Source organism: Colias philodice, chromosome 24 (assembly GCF_061535455.1).
Source record: "Colias philodice isolate Cphi_HAF_F1 chromosome 24, ilColPhil1 Martin Lab GWU primary, whole genome shotgun sequence".
Classification (NCBI taxonomy): domain Eukaryota; kingdom Metazoa; phylum Arthropoda; class Insecta; order Lepidoptera; family Pieridae; genus Colias; species Colias philodice.
The window spans coordinates 6,841,862-6,861,389 of record NC_143109.1 but is presented as its reverse complement, the minus strand read 5'-3'; the positions used below and the strand labels follow the sequence as shown (position 1 = coordinate 6,861,389).

Genomic DNA, 19,528 nt, shown 5'->3' with positions numbered 1-19,528 from the left:
GTGCCTTTTGTATGGACTATGGAGCGTTTTGTTCGTACAATGAAGTTTATTTGAGTTCAAGTTGGAATCACGATTCAACCTGTGTTGAGGGGTTTGTTTTTGGTGTTTAATTCAATTATATTAAAGTATATTTAATGTTGTTATTTGAGAATAATCATCTATTCAATAACGCGGTTAGTGGATAAAAAAGACTAATCTATTTATCTATTTAACAAGTTCAAGTGAATAAAAAAAAATTGTGAAACTACCTCCATCTTTTTATTCACAATTGAAACTTCGAGTATTTTAATAAAAAGGAAAAGTCATTAACATGATAATTTACCAAAAAATAAATTTGTGCTAAAAGTGACTTCCACGAAGCTATATTATAATGTAAGTACCGGGTACCTAATTGCGATGTAAAATAAAGTCACTTGGATGTTGATGGTAAAGAAATTGGATGGTTCAACGAATTTACAAGGGAGCCTGTCATTACGTTGCCTCATTCAGGACCGCCATGACCGTCGATTTGGCACCCCGCTAGTGATGTGCATGTTTTATCGATATTATGTAAAAATAAAAAAATATATATTTCACTTGTCACAAACCACATAATATGATGAAAATAATTAAGTTTAAGTCGATATTTATTGCTGTAATTGAGACAGCGAAAATTGTTTATACATATTTCAAAATACATGCATGTTATTTATTTAGTCGTATTATAATTAAGCGTGTAATAAATCACAATTTGTCATTGAACGTAAATAATTATATCAAAAGTACGTATAAGTTAAACGTCGAAGTAAATTAAACGCAATATATTATTACGAAGGTAAACCAAACACCACGACCAATTTACTTCAAAAAAGTTAACCAAAAAGTAAAGTTGTCTTACCATTCTTATTCAACTGTTAATCATATTACACCAAACCACTGCTATTTCTCGTGAAAATTAACTTAACCGAATGCGTAATTGTATAAACACTTAAAAAGTATAACCGCGACGAATTGGGAATACGCACACACCCGCGCGCGCTCATAAAACTCGCTTGCATCTTGATCGAGTAGCATTATAGCGGCCAGTTTTTGCCGCAAGCTTTCCGAGATTCCGATTGGTATAATGAAGCCATTACAGCAAGAACAAGCTCGGGTGAGGGCAACCACATCGGTATGAAAGGAAAAAAATGCCCAAATCGCCCGGAGGAGCTCTCGTGCGCCGACATGCTGTCTTGCCAGCGTAGAAAAAGAAAAGGATATTTGAGTTCGTTAGGACTCGTTTCGCGGTCCCGCTTTCGTATGCCCACCTTTTGTTTTGTAACAAAGGCTACGCTGACGTGAAGTTATATATCGACGTTATAATTAAGAATTGAAAATCGAATCCCAAATTAATAATTAATTGCTTTTCAAAAGCTATTCCGATGTCGTTAGCGCGCCGCTTTGAATGTTTGAATAAACACATGATGACAAAGCGGATCTAGTCCTTGTAACATAAATTATTTCTCGATGAGCGACCGAGTACCGTTATTCGATGGGATTGCATGCCTGTATTGTGATTTGTGAGTGCTCGCCGTGTTATTATACATCTAATACATTTTAAAGCATCTCAATTTAATGAAAACAATTTATTGGCATATCATTATCCAAATTTAATTAAATACATGAATTTATCATCGACACTTATAAATTTTAATGAGCAGGCAGCGACATTAAATAATATACCTACTTAGTCATTCAGAATTATAAATTCATGTGTAATATCATTAGACAGTCGACCTGAGCATTAATTAACTAAGCTCAAATTGTATTCTAAAACACGAAGTGAAATTCGAGCGTCGTCATCCCAACCTCTAGGCAGAACATGTTAATCTCAGATCATTAAGAACGATAAAGACATGCGGTGATTACCCTACAATGGCCGAAAAAAACTGTAATCAATTCAAAAGGGTCATAAGAAAGCGACAAACTTACGCCCACGTCTCACGAGAGGGATATACGAATAATGAGATAATTTGTGGGAGAAAAAATAACGCATTAAGTCCCTCTTGATAAACCTTTATTTTCGTTTCAAAACAAAGACTAGACGGTGACGTTATGAATGAGCTTTAATTATGTGTTAGATGCATGTGAAGGTTTATGCATCGTAAATTATACACGTTATTTAATAAACTATAATAAAACACTATATTCAGAATCCTGTCGACTGCATTGTTCTATTGTATATACATTTTCTCTCCATAAGTTTAATCTCAAAACGTCCCTGTAATCAAAACTGGTTTAGAAATTGAAAGTAATCTAGAAACTAGTCACAGTTCAATAAATACATCAGTTGTCATCGATTCGATTCCGATGAAATCATTTAAACCGCCATAAATATTAATACGACGTAAAACTGTATTCTCAATCAAAAACAAACTTTTATAGCTTCTAGATTCCTTAACGTCTCAATTCAGATCTTATTTACGACCTCATCCTAGATTTCTCGTGTAATATTCAAATATTCAAGTATGTTAATGAGTTTAATAAATGTACGTCCCAAGTAATTTAGATTGAGTCGATTCGATTTTCCCATTTTGTGGGCAACGAACGTCTTAATACAAAACTCAATCTTAGATAAGGAAAAAATCTTATTCAACACTCTCCATATCAAAATCACATTAAGTCGTCCGAAAAGCAAGCGCATTAAACGTGAACACGTTTGTATCTCGTAGGTACTTCTAATAACTCAATCCTTTGTAAATTATATAGAGCTGAGGCTCGGTCGCTATCATTAAAGTACATTCGAATTGATGTAGTGCATCTTTTCAATTCGTCATGCTTTATTTGCCGCTCAATCGCTTGCTTCACCACAAATTAGTTGACTTTTGAATTGATAAATTCTGTATTAATAATTTCGAAAATATGACGCGTCATGTAATAAAGGTGAAGTTTGATTTATTAATTAACCACTAAACTAATTTGATCATACATAAAATCAAAATAACCTAACTCAGTTTTCTTAACTCAGAAAAGAATTGATAAACTGCAGCTTACAAATGGTAATAGATTGTTGAAAAACGGTATAGGTAGATTTTGAAATAAATTGTACAACAATCAATCCTTCCCTAAAATATTAGTACAGATTAGACTACACATACTATAAAAGAACAGGCAAGCAAACAAAATTCACTTAAAACCCCCAAATCCCTATTAATTTGCGCACACACATCGCGTGTGCGTCCCACATATACGTCACGTTCACGTACCATACCTGTTTGGTTCTTCGTTTTGTGGCTCAGTAACGCCCCGGCCATTATTACCAAGCATAGTAATAATGGCATGGACGTTATCGATTATATTGGTAAGCGTGTTTATTGTACCTTTGTTTTATGTAATGATGTTTTCTTGTATTCAATAGTTTGATTGTAGCCCGATTTATCGAGCGAGTGATCCATTATGTTTGTTTACTTATTATCTGTTTGTTTTTATTTAATTGACGTACTGTTGAGTTTTGGATCTGATACGTCTTAATACGATGTAATTGATGGACTTCAGCTAGGTATCTTAAAAAAATGTAATTAAGTTTCCATAAAAGGCTATATAACAATTTTTTATGTCTGTCTAATGGGAAGACATTACAATTCGTGATTATGTAGTTCGACATAAAGTAGTGCAAAAAGCATAGCTAAATCTATAACTGCCATAAAATCGCGAGCAACAATAAATTTCAACATCGAATAATACAAAAAAAATATCGACATTTAAATCGGCGCCAGTACATCACTATCAGCCCGCAGCGCCACGACTTTATCACAGGCGAGTATTGAAACGTGCACTCAGCGTATTTACGTATTGGCTGTAAGTGTATCCATATTTATTTGTCTACGCTGAGTTAGGGTGGTCGGCTGGTCGATAATTTATTATCGAGGTTTAATAACGCATTTGTTGTTTAGTAAAATAAATTGATATTTGATACTATTGCTGACTTTATTTGCTTGTTGGCAAATTGATTTTTATAGGAGGATAAATAATTACATAGCAGACTCCAAACAAAGTAAGAATTTTTTGTATGTTTTAATACAGTTTAATAAATACTATACCCGCAACGACGATGTTTTAATAATAATTATGCATAAAATTAATTTGAAATTCGATAGATTTCGTATAACACAAACAACACTAAAATCACTCATGATTTAATTCTACAGCAGAAAAATGTTCATTTTATAAAGTAATTACTTAATTAATAAACACGGTTAATTCGTTGAGCGTTTAACATTATGGCATGATAACAGAGCAGAGGTTCTGTGGGCAAACAGACATCAACAAATGTTTGCTGAATGGTAGTTTGCTGTGACGCCTCGCTGCAGCTTACTGAGTGAGTCAATATTGACTGGGGTAGGGTTGTCCCTGTTGGTTTTTAAGAATTTTTAATATGTTTCATGTTTTTAAAGTAAAACTTTTATTACATCGTCTCAAACTTTTTGGTCTGTGTAGCGCAAGTCGCGTGCGGCGTGACGGTCGAACCGTACGATAATATTATCGTACAAATTTCAAATACGATAATTTTGTGCCTAAGTTTCACTTTTACCGTGGTTACATAAAACGACACAAATTTTTTTTTTTTTAATTAATTTAGTTTAATTATATAATAAGCTACGTAGATTATCTAGGTAGACATAGATAGAATAAATTAATTATTTACATATAAACAAGACTAACATAAGTGTGAATAGTGCTTCAGATTATTTTATTCCACACGTTTATTCCTTGACTTTTAAAAGTAATGTTCGTTACATTATAATTGATTAATAATATCAAAAATAAATACCATTTAAGTTAAATAGTCGAATTGAAATTACTATTTACATGTAACACAATTAAATATAAAACATATTTATTAAAATGATTCACAAAATTTGTGCATGCGACAGCCCTGGTTAAGGCGAGAACTCGAGAAGCTTTTATGGAGCAAACGAAAATCTGTAAAGTTTACATTGCATTGCTACTTCACAACAACCTCGCTGCACTTGTGTCCATATTTGCCGATCAATGGAACGGGAATAAATATGTCATGCAATAAAACTGTCATGTTTGGATTAATTTAGTACTATTTGAATAGGTGGGGAGTTTATAGCTAAGGTATTTTCTATGTTTATGTTATAATGATGGTGAAAAGTATGCAGATTAAAAATGTTATTACCTACTGTTGTTACGTAACGGCTGTACAGATTTTAATGAAACTTATAAACCGAATATGATTTTACTTTGCCTTTTTTAAGTTTCCCCAGAGCTTTATTTACATTATTAAACCATAATAACCTATTCTTCTTCAGTGATATATAGCACAAACCACAAAATTCATATAAAAACGTAACTACCTTCTTTTATTTTTTACGTTTAACCCGATTGCTCATACCAAACTAAACAAACAGCATTCCACACAAAAAACTTATTTAAAGTTACTAATCCTTGCTCCCAAAAAATCAATATTTGTCCAAGAGCTAGAATCCATATAACTAATAGACTACCGTGCGCCCTGGCTCCGCTCGGTCAATATTGAACGCGCTAAATAACTTTTCTTGGTACTCAAAAAGGGTTTGACTTGTTACAATTTCATGTGGTTACTTTTAAGGATAAAATTTAGTCTACATGTCGTGTATGTATGTTTGCTTTAAAACAACGTTTCATTATTTCTTTAAAAAATGTACACCGTGTGATATAATAATAATTAATATAATAAGTAACATGCTATAATTATTATCGTTTTTCCTACTGAGTATATTAAAAAAAAATTGAAAATTATTTGCATCTAGATCTACCTACCTATTTTAACAAGCTTCAGCTTGCGACTACATACAAAAATACACACAAATCTTTATATTACACAAACAAAAATCTACCTACTAACTAACAAGTACCTCATGACAATCCACTTCAAGGTACAAATGAAAAAATTTACATGTCTGCAAAAACCAACAATACCCTCTTGAAAGGTTCTTAAAGGCTCATAATTTTCGCAAATCTGCAGCCTTTTATAAAATACTGTCATATCTATTGTATTAATACAATACACGAGGACACTTAAATCTTAAATGTATGTATTAATTTTAATCCTGGCCCCAACAATACAAGTGTAAAAGTATTGCAAATAATTAAGAAATAAGCACTTTCTTGTGTATGATTTTACGGTATTTTTTTATAAGGATTAGACTGTAATTATGATTGTATTGTGAAGCCTCAAAAAACTTTGCGCTGAGTATTTACAAACACATTCCTCGCTACACATCCTCGAACATTATTGGTGGAAAAGCACCCTTACTGGCTTTGGAAATCTTAATCGGAATACTGCAATAATTTTTCGATTTCATCCAATATTTATAAAAATAAAAACAAAATTTTGAATATGTCACAGCTATTTAGAATTCACTGTAGCAAATTTTTGATATGTACAATGTTTTGAAAACCAACCAAAATTATTTAAACAGTTTCATATTTCTTTATAAACTTTTATTGTTTATCTAAAAGCTAACTGCTATTGACAAAAAATTCCATCTATTAGGCAACAGTATTTTATTATACAACTAAACACAATCAGATGGAACGATCGTAATAAATAGAGCTTTAAAACAAGAGCCTTTATTAAGATCCATATAACACAATAATAATATGGCCGATGTCGGGCTGAGAGGATTAATTATAGAGGTAATCCAATGTGAAAGAAATTATGTGGGATTTATACTTCGTGTTTTTGAAAGTTAGGATTCGGGCTGTATCTTATTAAGGCATTTGGGAACTTGGGACAATGCGTCAGAAAAAGTTCTGCCAGGTTTCAGAAAAAGCTATTTTCTTTTCTAGTGGAGAGGAACTTGATGAATTTTATAGCGTGCTATTTTTATACAGGTATGTCTTTTTCGAGTAGAGTACAGGATTCGGGCTGTATGGAGGTATCTTATAGTAAGGCTTTTGGGAACTTAGGGCCTTGTGTCAAAAGTTGTCCCAGGTTTTAAAAAGCTATTTTCTTTCCTAGTGGAGACGAACTTGATGAATTTTATAACGTGCTATTTTTATATAGGTATGTCTTTTTCGAGTAGGTAATAGTACAGGATTCGGGCTGTATGGAGGTATCTTATTATGGCCTTTGGGAACTTGGGGTAATGCGTCAGAAAAAGTTCTCCCAGGTTTCAGAAAAAGTTATTTTCTTTCCTCGTGGAGAGGAAAATGAAGTTTGCTTGAGAACGTGATTTTTGTAATGATGATGTATTTTTGGCATGTTTTAAGAGTAAAATTCTTATTACGAAATAAATTTGAAAAATCAAGGAATTCACAGTTGGGTAATGACATAATACACTTATGACAACTATAATTCATAGCAAGTACCTTATAATTGAGTTTATCAACCAAATTAATCTCAACAACGCGACATTACCACCGCAAAAACACATTTAAAACACTTAAAATATCATCTACAATTAATATATTTGTTCAAAAATGAATACATATCTATCCAGTAGGTACTCACGATATAATAGTATGTACTCATACTTCATAGTGATATTTTCAACACGTTCAATTCACAATAATCTAGTTCCACTTAATAATGTTATCACACCAAGCAAGTCATTAAAGATTCGAACTTATCCAAATAAACCGGGAATAGAACCGACGCCCACTCGCATTCCTACAAAAACTGGTTTTAACCATTACTCCTAGAGGTGAAATTTAAAGTACGGATTGAGTTTATTGGTTTTATAGATAGAGGCTGGGGATATGGGGAAGTAATCGATTTTTCTTTTTGTTCGAGATTTTTTTTTGAGGGTATTTTATTTTTGTAGGCAGGTGTTTCACGTTTTTTTGAGCAATTAGGTTATCTGTTTGTACTTTAATAGATTGAGTCTTTTAGCATTGTTTATCCGATGGATGTACCAATTTTGACGCTGAAAACTGAACCACAGAGAAGGAAAAGTGAGGGTATAAAAAATGTGGGATCGTAAAAATTATGCGAGTTTTACATTTTCTTTATCACTTATATCAATTAACCCATAATTCAAAGTGTCCAAAAATAAAACGAAAAAAAAGCAACGAACACTTAAAGCGGGTAGGTTGTAAAAAGTACGGTAGATGTAAAATGATAATCAGACATTCATAGATAACTCTTTAAATAATAAAACAGTGGGAGATTGTAACGCGCTTCAAAGTAAATTTGTATTAAAAGATTAACAACAAACAAACATACGACTTCCTTAGCTCCTTATGTTATATGACAATTAAAAATGCGTGAGAAGATAAATCTGAAACACAACTTGTTCAAATATTTTTGAATGGAGTATTACTTAAATAATTTTAATGTAGAAAAACTTAATATTTAAAACACTTAAAAATTCTTCAGTATTGACAGTTTATACTATTAATTGAATTTTTTTATTTACTATACCCTAACTTTACGCCAACAATCATTCCTTACAAAAACTGTACTACCAAAAACTCCCACATTAATCACAAACAAAAAATCTCTCAAAAAGTTCAAAAAATCTCAAAAAATTTCTACGCGTCTACATCGCAGCGGATGTTATAATCCTAAATTACTATAATGTCCAAACATCAGTAGCTAGCGTGGTGGTGCTAAGTGTTAGTGTAAAGTGTGGTTATCACCTAGCTTGGGACTAATGCATGTGTGTTTGATGAAGTAATCTTGTGGGATATGGGTACTGGTTCAGATCCGGAATTACAGGGACATAATTCTGGGAGAATTTTGATCGTATTACTGGCATCCTAAATAAGATGTATTAAATTAAATGTAGGTATATTTATTTATCTAAAGACAGTTTCAATGTTCTAGAAGTTCAATCAAATTGTAAATTACTTCCAGTTACTTAATCGAGTTCAAAAAGTTTGCTCAAACAAGATTGCTTACTTGTAAAATGAATTTGGATGCCATAATACAAACTAAACAAGCAGCTGCTACAGCTTTACCCAATGACTACAAATATCACGTACTGAACACACAAAAACCAATAAAACCTAATTTTATAAAGACCCATAACAAAGAAACGCTTCACAGCGATATAAAACAGAACCAAAATTGTGTACCCCATTGTAGATTGTAGGTACATAGATAAAAAACATTAACAGCACCTTACATAACAATATCAATTTCACAACAAGATTAAACATGTAACGAGGTAGTTTGTCGAGATCAGCCTGTCAGAGATGAGATCTAACAGGGGCTTCCTGTCTGTCTGTCCGTCAGATAACGTGCTCAAACATACTCCGACCCGAAGTTGATTATTTAATACTACAATTTATACCGCGTCCCGTACTTGAACTATTGTACCTTTAGATGTATCATATGGAAATATTAATAAAATGATTTCATATAGCTTTTGTTAGAACACTTGTTTCCAGGCAGAGTTGAGGAATTTAAGAAAGGATAAATTGCTTATACTAAGAGATTAAATCGGTTTTAAAAACCATTATTATACATTTTAAACCTTAAAACAGACAATTCGATTGTTAATTAACATAGAAGTATAAGAACTCAATTATCACAATAATAACATCACTAAACTCAAGCTCGAAAATTCGCTAACAAGCCACATAATCGCCGGATAAAGAATCGTGAAATTAACCTATTTCCGGGCCAAGATTGCACGCAAAAACTCGGCAGAAGTCACCACACTATCTAATAGGTTTACATATCGGTACAATCACGTCCACCTTCCATAAATAACACCCTCTTGACAGTTAAAACACACCTTCAGGTAACCAAATACCGCGTTCGCAGAATGACCGACCAAATCGCTAAATTGTGACGAAAAAATCATTAAAGATCCAACAAAGGAAATTGGTTTGTGTTCCCCGTAAGTAGTTTCACAGATATCCAACAAAAAAAGTGTATTTTGATGTCTAAATATACTCGACCAGGTAGACACCGTAACGGACACTTGCCGAGAATCACCATTAATTTAAAAGCCGAAATATAAATTCCGATATCTGATCGAACTTTTTCGATTCTGATCGAGATGTTATAGAAAAGGTTTATTGTAATCGATTCTCGTAAGCCGCGAGGTTTTATCGGTTTCTAGGAAAATATTGAGTGACTAGTTTAGAAGGTTATGAATAAAATTTGTTTTAAGCAGGATTATGTTAAGAATCTTGACGGTTGTCTCGAGAGGAGGAGAACCACATCTCCTATTAAATAATGATTTAATTAAGAGAGGATTATTAAATGAAGAATATCTTTCGAAAATTGATCAATGTAATCACTACATAGTATAAAACAAAGTCGCTTTCTCTGTCCCTATGTCCCTATGTCCCTTTGTACGCTTAAATCTTTGAAACTACGCAACGGATTTTGATGCGGTTTTTTTTAATAGATAGAGTGATTCAAGAGGAAGGTTTATATGTATAATAACATCCATTAAATAGTGGAGAAGTACTGTTATTTTTGAGGTTTCTAATGTGATGTCGTAAAAAATTACATTTTTTAGGGTTCCGTAGCCAAAATGGCAAAAACGGAACCCTTATAGTTTCGTCATGTCCGTCTGTCCGTCTGTCCGTCTGTCCGTCTGTCACAGCCGATTTACTCGGAAACTATAAGTACTACAGTGATGAAATTTGATGGGAATATGTGTTGTATGAACCGCTACAAAAATATGACACTAAATAGTAAAAAAAAGAATTGGGGGTGGGGCCCCCCATACATGTAACTGAGGGATGAAATTTTTTTTTTCGATGTACATACCCGTGTGGGGTATCAATGGAAAGGTCTTTTAAAATGATATAAAGTTTTCTAAAAAACATTTTTCTTAAAGTGAACTGTTTTTGAGATATCAGCTCTCAAAGTCGTAAAAAGTATGTCCCCCCCCCTCTATTTTTATAACTACGGGGTATAAAATTCTAAAAAAAATAGAGGTGATGCATGCTAATTAACTCTTTCAACGATTTTTGGTTTGATCAAAGTATCTCTTATAGTTTTTGAGATAGGTTGATTTAACTGTAATTTATTATATTTGCTGCTACGGAACCCTTTGTGCGCGAGCCCGACTCGCACTTGGCCGGTTTTTTATTTCCGCTTACTTTGCAAACGCAGGCTGAACCCTACGAGTTTTATCAAAATAATGTACTAAGTATTATACACATTGAAAAGGTCTACAGAAAAGTCCGCGATGGTATATTATGTCTATCTCTTATGGATAACCCACAATAACTTTTTTTTGTCATTTACTTTTTACGACAAATAATGGCTAATTTTCGAAGCGATTTTAACCAATACAGCATTCATCCTTAACCAATTAAATACCTTGATTACATTGTTCATTTAATATAGATCTATATGGCCCTTTACACCGTATGATTTAAGTGAATATTTTCGAAGATATTACAGATTTAAAAATTGCGGGACGTAGCGTTTGCGGCGGTACCGGCCGGCCGCCCGGCTATATATTTTATACCCGTGCGAAGCCGGAGCGGGCCGCTATGTTTTTATATACAACGTTCACAGTTTTTCTGTAGTGTATTTAGTATTAGCACAGACTAATAATAATATACTACGTATACAAGTAGCAGCATTGCACCCGTGCGAAGCCGGGGCGGGTCGCTAGTCATCTATAATTGCAAGCACGATGAAACAACTTAATTGGAATAAGAAGTTATGAATTAAATTGTTTCGAGAGCGAATAAGTAGGAAATATTAATCCTTGAAGGACATTGAAGAATTTTAGCTTCAACAAAACATACACCAACATCTTGCACTATTATATATTTTACTCATTCACGTCGAATCGCCAGTTGAGCAATAAAGTCAAATACCAGGGTTCCTTCCCGAAGCTTAACATTCATTGAATTTATTACAACAAAATCCAAAAGCATTACGTCCTAATGGCAGCTAACAATAGAATTTATTCTACCTGAGCCGAGCCTCTCGGTTCCCATTGTTCGCCAACAAATTCGGAGCACTCTTGATTTTTTTCCCAAAAACCCTTGTTAGCAAGTCGTCGGATAGATCTCTTTTGTTGGAGACAATAGCCAGTTACATATTTATACAGGTAGTAGGTACAGGTGTCTGCATACGGAATCTAGATGTAAACCGAGCTGAAACTCACCAATGCACCAGTATAATGGATAGATGCAATCAAGATGTAAAAAAGTTGGGCGTTTTTCTATCGAACCAAATAGTGAAGCAACAAATAACGTTTTTTAAGGACGGTCAGCGAAGGCCAATTAGTTCTACCCCAGAAGATGACTCTGTCGACGCTTTTTTCATCGATTCTGTTTGTAGAGGCCCGAATTGGACGCGCTTCTGTATATTACAACGCTGACTGTACAAATATTTTGTCGCCGCATTTTCTGGTAATGTCACGGTAGTGGCGCAATTCCGATCGAGGCTGTGATAATGTTTATTTTTGGAAATCGTTCATGACTCTCCGTTTTCCTTGTAAAGTACATAGGTTTTTCGTTCGTGTACTATCATGAAGGATTAATTTCTACCGGTAGGGCTTTGTAGCTTATATTTTGAATACATACTGCCGCACAGATTTAAGAATTGAAGAAAGTTTATAGCCATTGGACATATTAAACTTCCCGGTTTTAATTCAGCAGCATAGTAATGAGGTTATGAGTCAATTATCGAGTACCCACACAAAACTTTTGATCATCTTCAAAATTCTTTCAAACTACAGAGTACAAAAACCTTAGACACGACACTAAAATTTAATTAAAAAAAATTAGAATCATCTTCAAATTCATTCTCACGGCATATTCATCAATACGCCGCAATTAACAACTTCTTTCAATTTGTAATAAAGCTTCCACAAACAGGATTTAGAGAAGTTATCACCGATCCGTTAATTTTGATAACTATTCACTTCTAATTAAAAAATTGTAGGTATGTGCCCATTTGATTCTAAGTTTTGTGTACAATTTCAAAATTTAAATGTAATTGATTCGCCAACCTTTTGATTTTTAACCCTTACCTTATAATTGATGGTATTACTGTACAGTCACCAATCCTTGATAAGTGTACATAGTTTGAATTAAATCTGTCCGTTTCAAGTGCATCAAAATCGAGTCTAAAGGAGTCAGATTACATACAAACATGTCGGTTCCATACAAACATACAGATAGAGCCAATAAAAGCGACTTAAAACTTAACATGTACATTTCTTAATCTCACAAACCGCATGATTTTGAAGTTAATATATTCTTGCATGAAATTGAAAAACCCATGTCTACATGTTAATAATATAGTGTTATAAATGATGTGAAAATATCCTGCTGATTGATCTCTTTGATAGATTGTTGGAATATATGATAAAGTGTTAGCCGAGTATTGTGTAATTAATCACAATAATACTTAATGTGAACGTGTTATGTTGGTCTGTAGACCTGTGCGTGTACTCAAAGTGTACTCAAATTCAAACATGTATTAGAATGAGAAAAGTTTAGTTTAGAGTAGGGATTATTATTGAGAAAATTACTGATTCAAAGTTATTGAATTGAAACTTCTTTATCGGGGTTGGAAAAAAATTTAGTGTAACATTTTTTCGTTACGCGTGACATTTTTCCGTTACGCGCCATCTTTGATTCGACGTATTTCTGTAAAGTTGCATATTAGTAAATTATTAAAAAATAAGGTCATAAAGAAGTTTCACTTCTTACGTGTGTACACTAGTACACGCACACATTTTTATTTTTATTTTAAGTAGTCTAAAAATGTATACCATGTTTACTTGCAAATAAACGATTTATTTATTATTTATTTATTTATTTATAATACTGATATCTAGAGGATTCAATTCTCTCACTATTTGAATTATTTTTTATGTTTGTTAAGCTTTGCATTTAAATAAGAATTACCCTCCATAAAGATAAGTTAAAAAATAGAGTTTCATAAAAATATATTACCAATGACTGTCTATATTTAAATAATACTTAAACAAAGCTTTGTACATAACGTCCGAAACAAGACCACATTTCAAAAAAAGAATCCCAATATGTGTGGTTCACAACACATTTAAAAACCATATTTAAATAAAACCGGCCAAGTGCGAGTCGGGCTCGCGCACAAAGGGTTCCGTAGCAGCAAATATAATAAATTACAGTTAAATCAACCTATCTCAAAAACTATAAGAGATACTTTGATCAAACCAAAAATCGTTGAAAGAGTTAATTAGCATGCATCACCTCTATTTTTTTTAGAATTTTATACCCCGTAGTTATAAAAATAGAGGGGGGGGGACATACTTTTTACGACTTTGAGAGCTGATATCTCAAAAACCGTTCACTTTAAGAAAAATGTTTTTTAGAAAACTTTATATCATTTTAAAAGACCTTTCCATTGATACCCCACACGGGTATGTACATCGAAAAAAAAAATTTCATCCCTCAGTTACATGTATGGGGGGCCCCACCCCCAATTCTTTTTTTTACTATTTAGTGTCATATTTTTGTAGCGGTTCATACAACACATATTCCCATCAAATTTCATCACTGTAGTACTTATAGTTTCCGAGTAAATCGGCTGTGACAGACGGACAGACGGACAGACGGACAGACGGACATGACGAAACTATAAGGGTTCCGTTTTTGCCATTTTGGCTACGGAACCCTAAAAAAGAACATGGTTCATCCTATATTATATCGTCTCACGGCAAAATGGCTGTTTATTCATAGACCCTTCGAGAAATTCGTGCGATGGCAACGTATAGTTTTGATAATTGCTTAATCAAGCTGATTGATCTTCAATCAAGCTTCAGTCATCGACTGAGAAACACTAGGGCTGACACTTTATTGTTATTTTATTATTTTATATTCAGGGTTGTGTTTTTAAAACTTTTTGGAATAATGTTTTAGTTTGTTAGTATTAAGAACAGCGCTGTGCTTGTATTTGAAAACATTCAATTATTTATAATAGTTGTTTTCTTAATTTATTGTACCTTAAATTTAATTGGGGTTTTTGTGATATTTTTTATATTGTTATAATTTTATTGAGTAAATTACTTACAGTAGTATTATATAAACTTTCATTCTTTTAAATTTGTACATCCGTATAATGTATAAATCTTGAAATCACATTCTAATTTTTCCATATTGACAACCCTAACCATAGAATAATGAAGATTTAGACACGGATACTTCATTTGAAAACGTAAAAAAATTATACTACTCAAATCGTTGAATCTATGGTCGATTATTTTTTTTTCTTGAGTTTTTGCAAACCTACTTCGTTAAGTAATGCCAGTTCGTTAGTGAAATTAACAAAAATGAACTTTAACTTGAAAATTATTGAATGATCTCAGATATCGTTTTATTTATTTAAAACTACAAAATATAATAGAACATCGTTATTTATAACCATACTTCTAATAATTATTAATCCGAATGATTGTATGAATACATATATTTGTGATTTTACGCAAAAACTACTGAACCGATATGGCTGAAGTTTTTATAAAAGTAAAGATTTTATATACAAAATCAGGTATTTTAGTTTTAAAATTATCTTCTTATTCACCAACTAAGCCACGGCTACAATTGACTTGACCCGAAATATAAAACTATTGAAAATCGTTCCAACTACATATTAGTTTAGTAATCTTTGACCTCATGATCGTTGATTCGATTCCAGCAGAGACAAAATAGGTTCGATGTAAGATAACTAATAACTTGAAAAATATACTCGGATAATTATATTATGTTATAATATCACAGGTTATTGTATGCCATAACTAGAATACAGTTCGACACTAGATTTAAGAAATGCGAAAATATCGTCTACTTATACTAGATATTCTCATTTGTCTATATTCTATCGTATTAATCCTAAAGGAAGTAAACCATTATGGTGCAATTTAGATACAAAATCACAATAAAACAGTGATTGTAGCAAATTCCTGGGTCAGTGCAGTAAATTAAATGATAGCTGTACTCATATAAAACTTTTTGTACATATTTAAAATTAATCATTCAATTCACACATACTTATAAATATGTAGTCCTATTATTTTAATATTAACTACCTATGTACAAGTAATAATATGTTTTTGAGAAACAAGAATGTATTAAGTATTTTAATTAGGTACAAAAGTAATTTAAAATATAGAATGTGGCTTTTAAACTGTGTAGGTACATATTTGAACAATAACTTTCTCAAAAAACACAAAGAACGGAAAATCCCAAACAAAACCCATCATAAAGAGATATTTCGTTCGTTCGTGATCAGCCAATGCTTCGCCGGAACCGATCGTGATCCTCTGAGTTGTCAAGATATAGGTACAGGTATAGATATAGGTATGGGTATAGGTACAGGTATAGGTACTTTACATTCTTCAGTTTATAGGGAAATGTCCGCAAGCGCGGAGAAATTTTAAAACGTTCGACGGTTTAATTTTAAATTTGGAAACGAGAATTCGAATTACGAATAGATTGTTTAGAAGACATTTGGATTGGTTTTTAATAGTTAATTGAGAAGAATGAACTTCAGATTAATTTTTCTGTGTAATGGCAAGAATTGTCCAATTAATCGATATAATTATAACAATTATTGAAGATAACTAATCGGAAAAATTACATAAACATATATTTGTTTATGAACGAGAAATATAATGTACAATAGGTACCAAGTGCAATCATTTAAATAATTTAATATGATGTCTGTGTCTTTTAACTGTCAAATTGACATTTCTCTCATGTGTCGGCCATATTTTCATGTTACTGTCGCGTCTTACAGAATTGAATTCAAATAAGATGTACTTATTGTAATTTGTATCTAAGTGCTTTATTGTACTGTTTGCTTATACCTAAATATAGCAAGCCGTTCAGTCTCCGCTCTAGATGACCCGATATACAAAAATATTTTGGTGGTGAAATAATATCAAAAATCAGGTAGGTACATAAGTAAGTAGTTTCAGATATTTGACACATAACATAGGTCTGTTCTCTCAGTTTTTAAATCGTGTTCGCTAGAGATAAAAATTCGTTACGATCCGTTTAGCCGTTTTTGAGTTATTCTAAGATTGTGTAAATAACCCATCTTATATTTTTTGTATATAGGTACCTACCTACATAAGAAAATTAGCATAGATAAATTATGAAATAATAAATAGTTCTAGTCGTAATTGTGATGTGAGGACTGAGGAGTGAGGACCGTAGCTTTCTCATGTGCTTGCAAGATGTAAGGCTATGTGCAGGTCCACACTGCGAGCCTAGCGCGGTTGCGACGGCGGGCGCGAAATATCAAACGTATGAAACGCGCCTTTGCGTCCACATTGAAATGACTATGGCGGAAGCCTAGTGCGACGGTAATGAGCGAGCCAGCGCGCGTAGTTTTCAAACTCTCCTATCCGCGCGTTCTGGCCACACTACGGGCCTAGTCAGCAAGCGACCCAATGCGCGGACGGCGGGGGTATCAAACCAGTTCGGTCTTGTCGCTCGACTTCTTATATTATATCCTTTATTGTTTTTCGTAAAATAGCGGTAAATACTTAATTGTTGAAGTGAAACTTCTTTATTTATAAGTGCGATTCAATCTAAAACACTTATATATACACCACAGTAATTTTGTAGGGTATAATCTCAATTCTTCATATAAGTTTCACCCGTTATTCCTCTGTTTTATTTATTTCGTGTACAACTTCTATAATGATCTCATCTCAAAATCGGACTGTCCAGTAAAAATAGCAAATCGTCCAAAGTTTGCAACACCCGAAAAACGTCGAACCGCTACTTGAGCTCGCGCGTCGGTGTGGCCACCGCGAGCGCCCGCTCGTCGCGCCCGCCTAGGCCGCCGCCACCGCGCATTCAGTGTGGACGCACACTATAACTAAGGTTAAAGTAATGATGATTCTTAATTCTTATAATGTGATATTTAGTGTGTACCTACCTACAATGTGTGCATTTATATTAATTTTTTGTTCTTGTAGTTAACCACATCAATGTCATTCACTGTTAAAATATAAAAATAAGTAAAGCGAAATAACTTGAAGATACGCTGCATTGTTCATATTTTTTTAGGTAGGTACCTAACTACCTACCTAAAAAAATTAGTGTTCTTCTTTTGACTTAGTTATTGGATCATAGGAATTAATCAGTGTAAGAGGAGTATTGGTTATTTTATATATGTATTAAGAAGGTAGGTAGGTACCTAGGTACCTAGGTAGGATTTCCAACTTTTTCAAAGTTTATTTAGCGTTTGTAACTTGAGAACCGCTAGTCCGAAATACGTGGAGCCTTTTTCAATATCGGAATACGTTATCTGACCAAGTTTTACTTAACATTTAATTATTCCACGCCGCGGCCGTGTCATTAGCAGTAACCTATTGTTTTAAAAGCGAAACAAAACATTAAAATACTTGAGTTTTTGCCGGATCTTAAACAGCTTAATTACGACACTAATTGATTAAAACGTTCTTACTTTATTATTATCTCTTTATTTATCTCATTAATATTATCAATGCATTCTTTCTTCGCGTTTTTAAATGACAAAAGTTTATCAAGCGTCAAGAATCTTGAGATCAAAGTGCATTATTCAGTTGCAACTAGAAATAACTACAAACGACTCAACTCATTGAAACTCACTATTTTCTAAGCGGTAACTTTTTAAAAGCAACGACCGCAGATATTATAATTCAAACTGCACGTCTATTTACATCCGCCGCGACATATTAATATAGCGTTAGTATTAAAACTGAATGTAAATCCACGCATATGATACCCGGTGAGGTGACAAATAAAAAATATTCCCGGGAAAAGCTGAAAACGTGACTGCACTACGGCAGAGAGCGGGCACCCTGCCGTCGCAGGGCTCTCTTTGTTTTTAAAGTAACAAAAAGCAATCCCTTCTGACCGACCGGCAGGTACAAAATATTCTGGACCACATGTTGAACATTTCGCTAAAACTTGTCACTAAGCAAGATATATCTACATATATACACACCCCCGCCGCAACTTCACAACATCCACTCATAAACCACACTTGCCTTAGATCCTAATTAATTATTAAATTAAGGGCTCAACTTACTTGTCACTAATTAAATCATTACACTAAATGCAACGCCAGCAATCCATTCGCAACACAACACACACACTTGTCAATTAATTTAGCACATAAAAAATTCATTAAACATTCAACTGTCAAACACTATCGCATAAAAGTCACAGATCACGATGATAAATAAACGATTGTTTATTAAAAAGTTTCGGGAGAAAAAATAACGCAGCGACGTCCGACACCGGCGCGGTGCCGATAATATTAGCGGGAGGACACGGCGCGGGCTCGGCGTATTCATCTCAATCTGCGTCGAAACGAGACAGTAACATGACAATAAACGATTGTAAAACGTCTGGAGCGAAAGAGACAGCCGTTTTCTCATTATGCGCGCGTCGAGTCTGACATTTCAATAACGCCGTCCCGCTCTGGCGCGGAGTTATTTCCGAACAAATGATACGCGGGCGTATTTGTGCTGCGTCTCGCTCGCACGGATAGTAACCAGATAATGTCTCAATCGCATTGCTTAGCGCTATGCTGACTGATGCACTAACATAAACAATGATAATTCATGGATTTGCATGC

At 33.4% G+C, this 19,528-nt stretch overlaps 1 protein-coding gene across 2 annotated transcripts in view; it reads right to left on the bottom strand.

The window, feature by feature from the left end:
* ci (transcriptional activator cubitus interruptus) overlaps positions 1–19,230 on the bottom strand; it is a 107,133-nt gene extending 87,903 nt beyond the window's left edge. For both annotated transcript variants that reach the window (XM_089710324.1, XM_089710326.1), the window contains exon 1: positions 18,977–19,230. The gene's annotated coding sequence lies outside the window, so the exon portion shown is untranslated. The remainder of the gene's footprint in view (positions 1–18,976) is intronic.
* Positions 19,231–19,528: the final 298 nt, after the last annotated feature.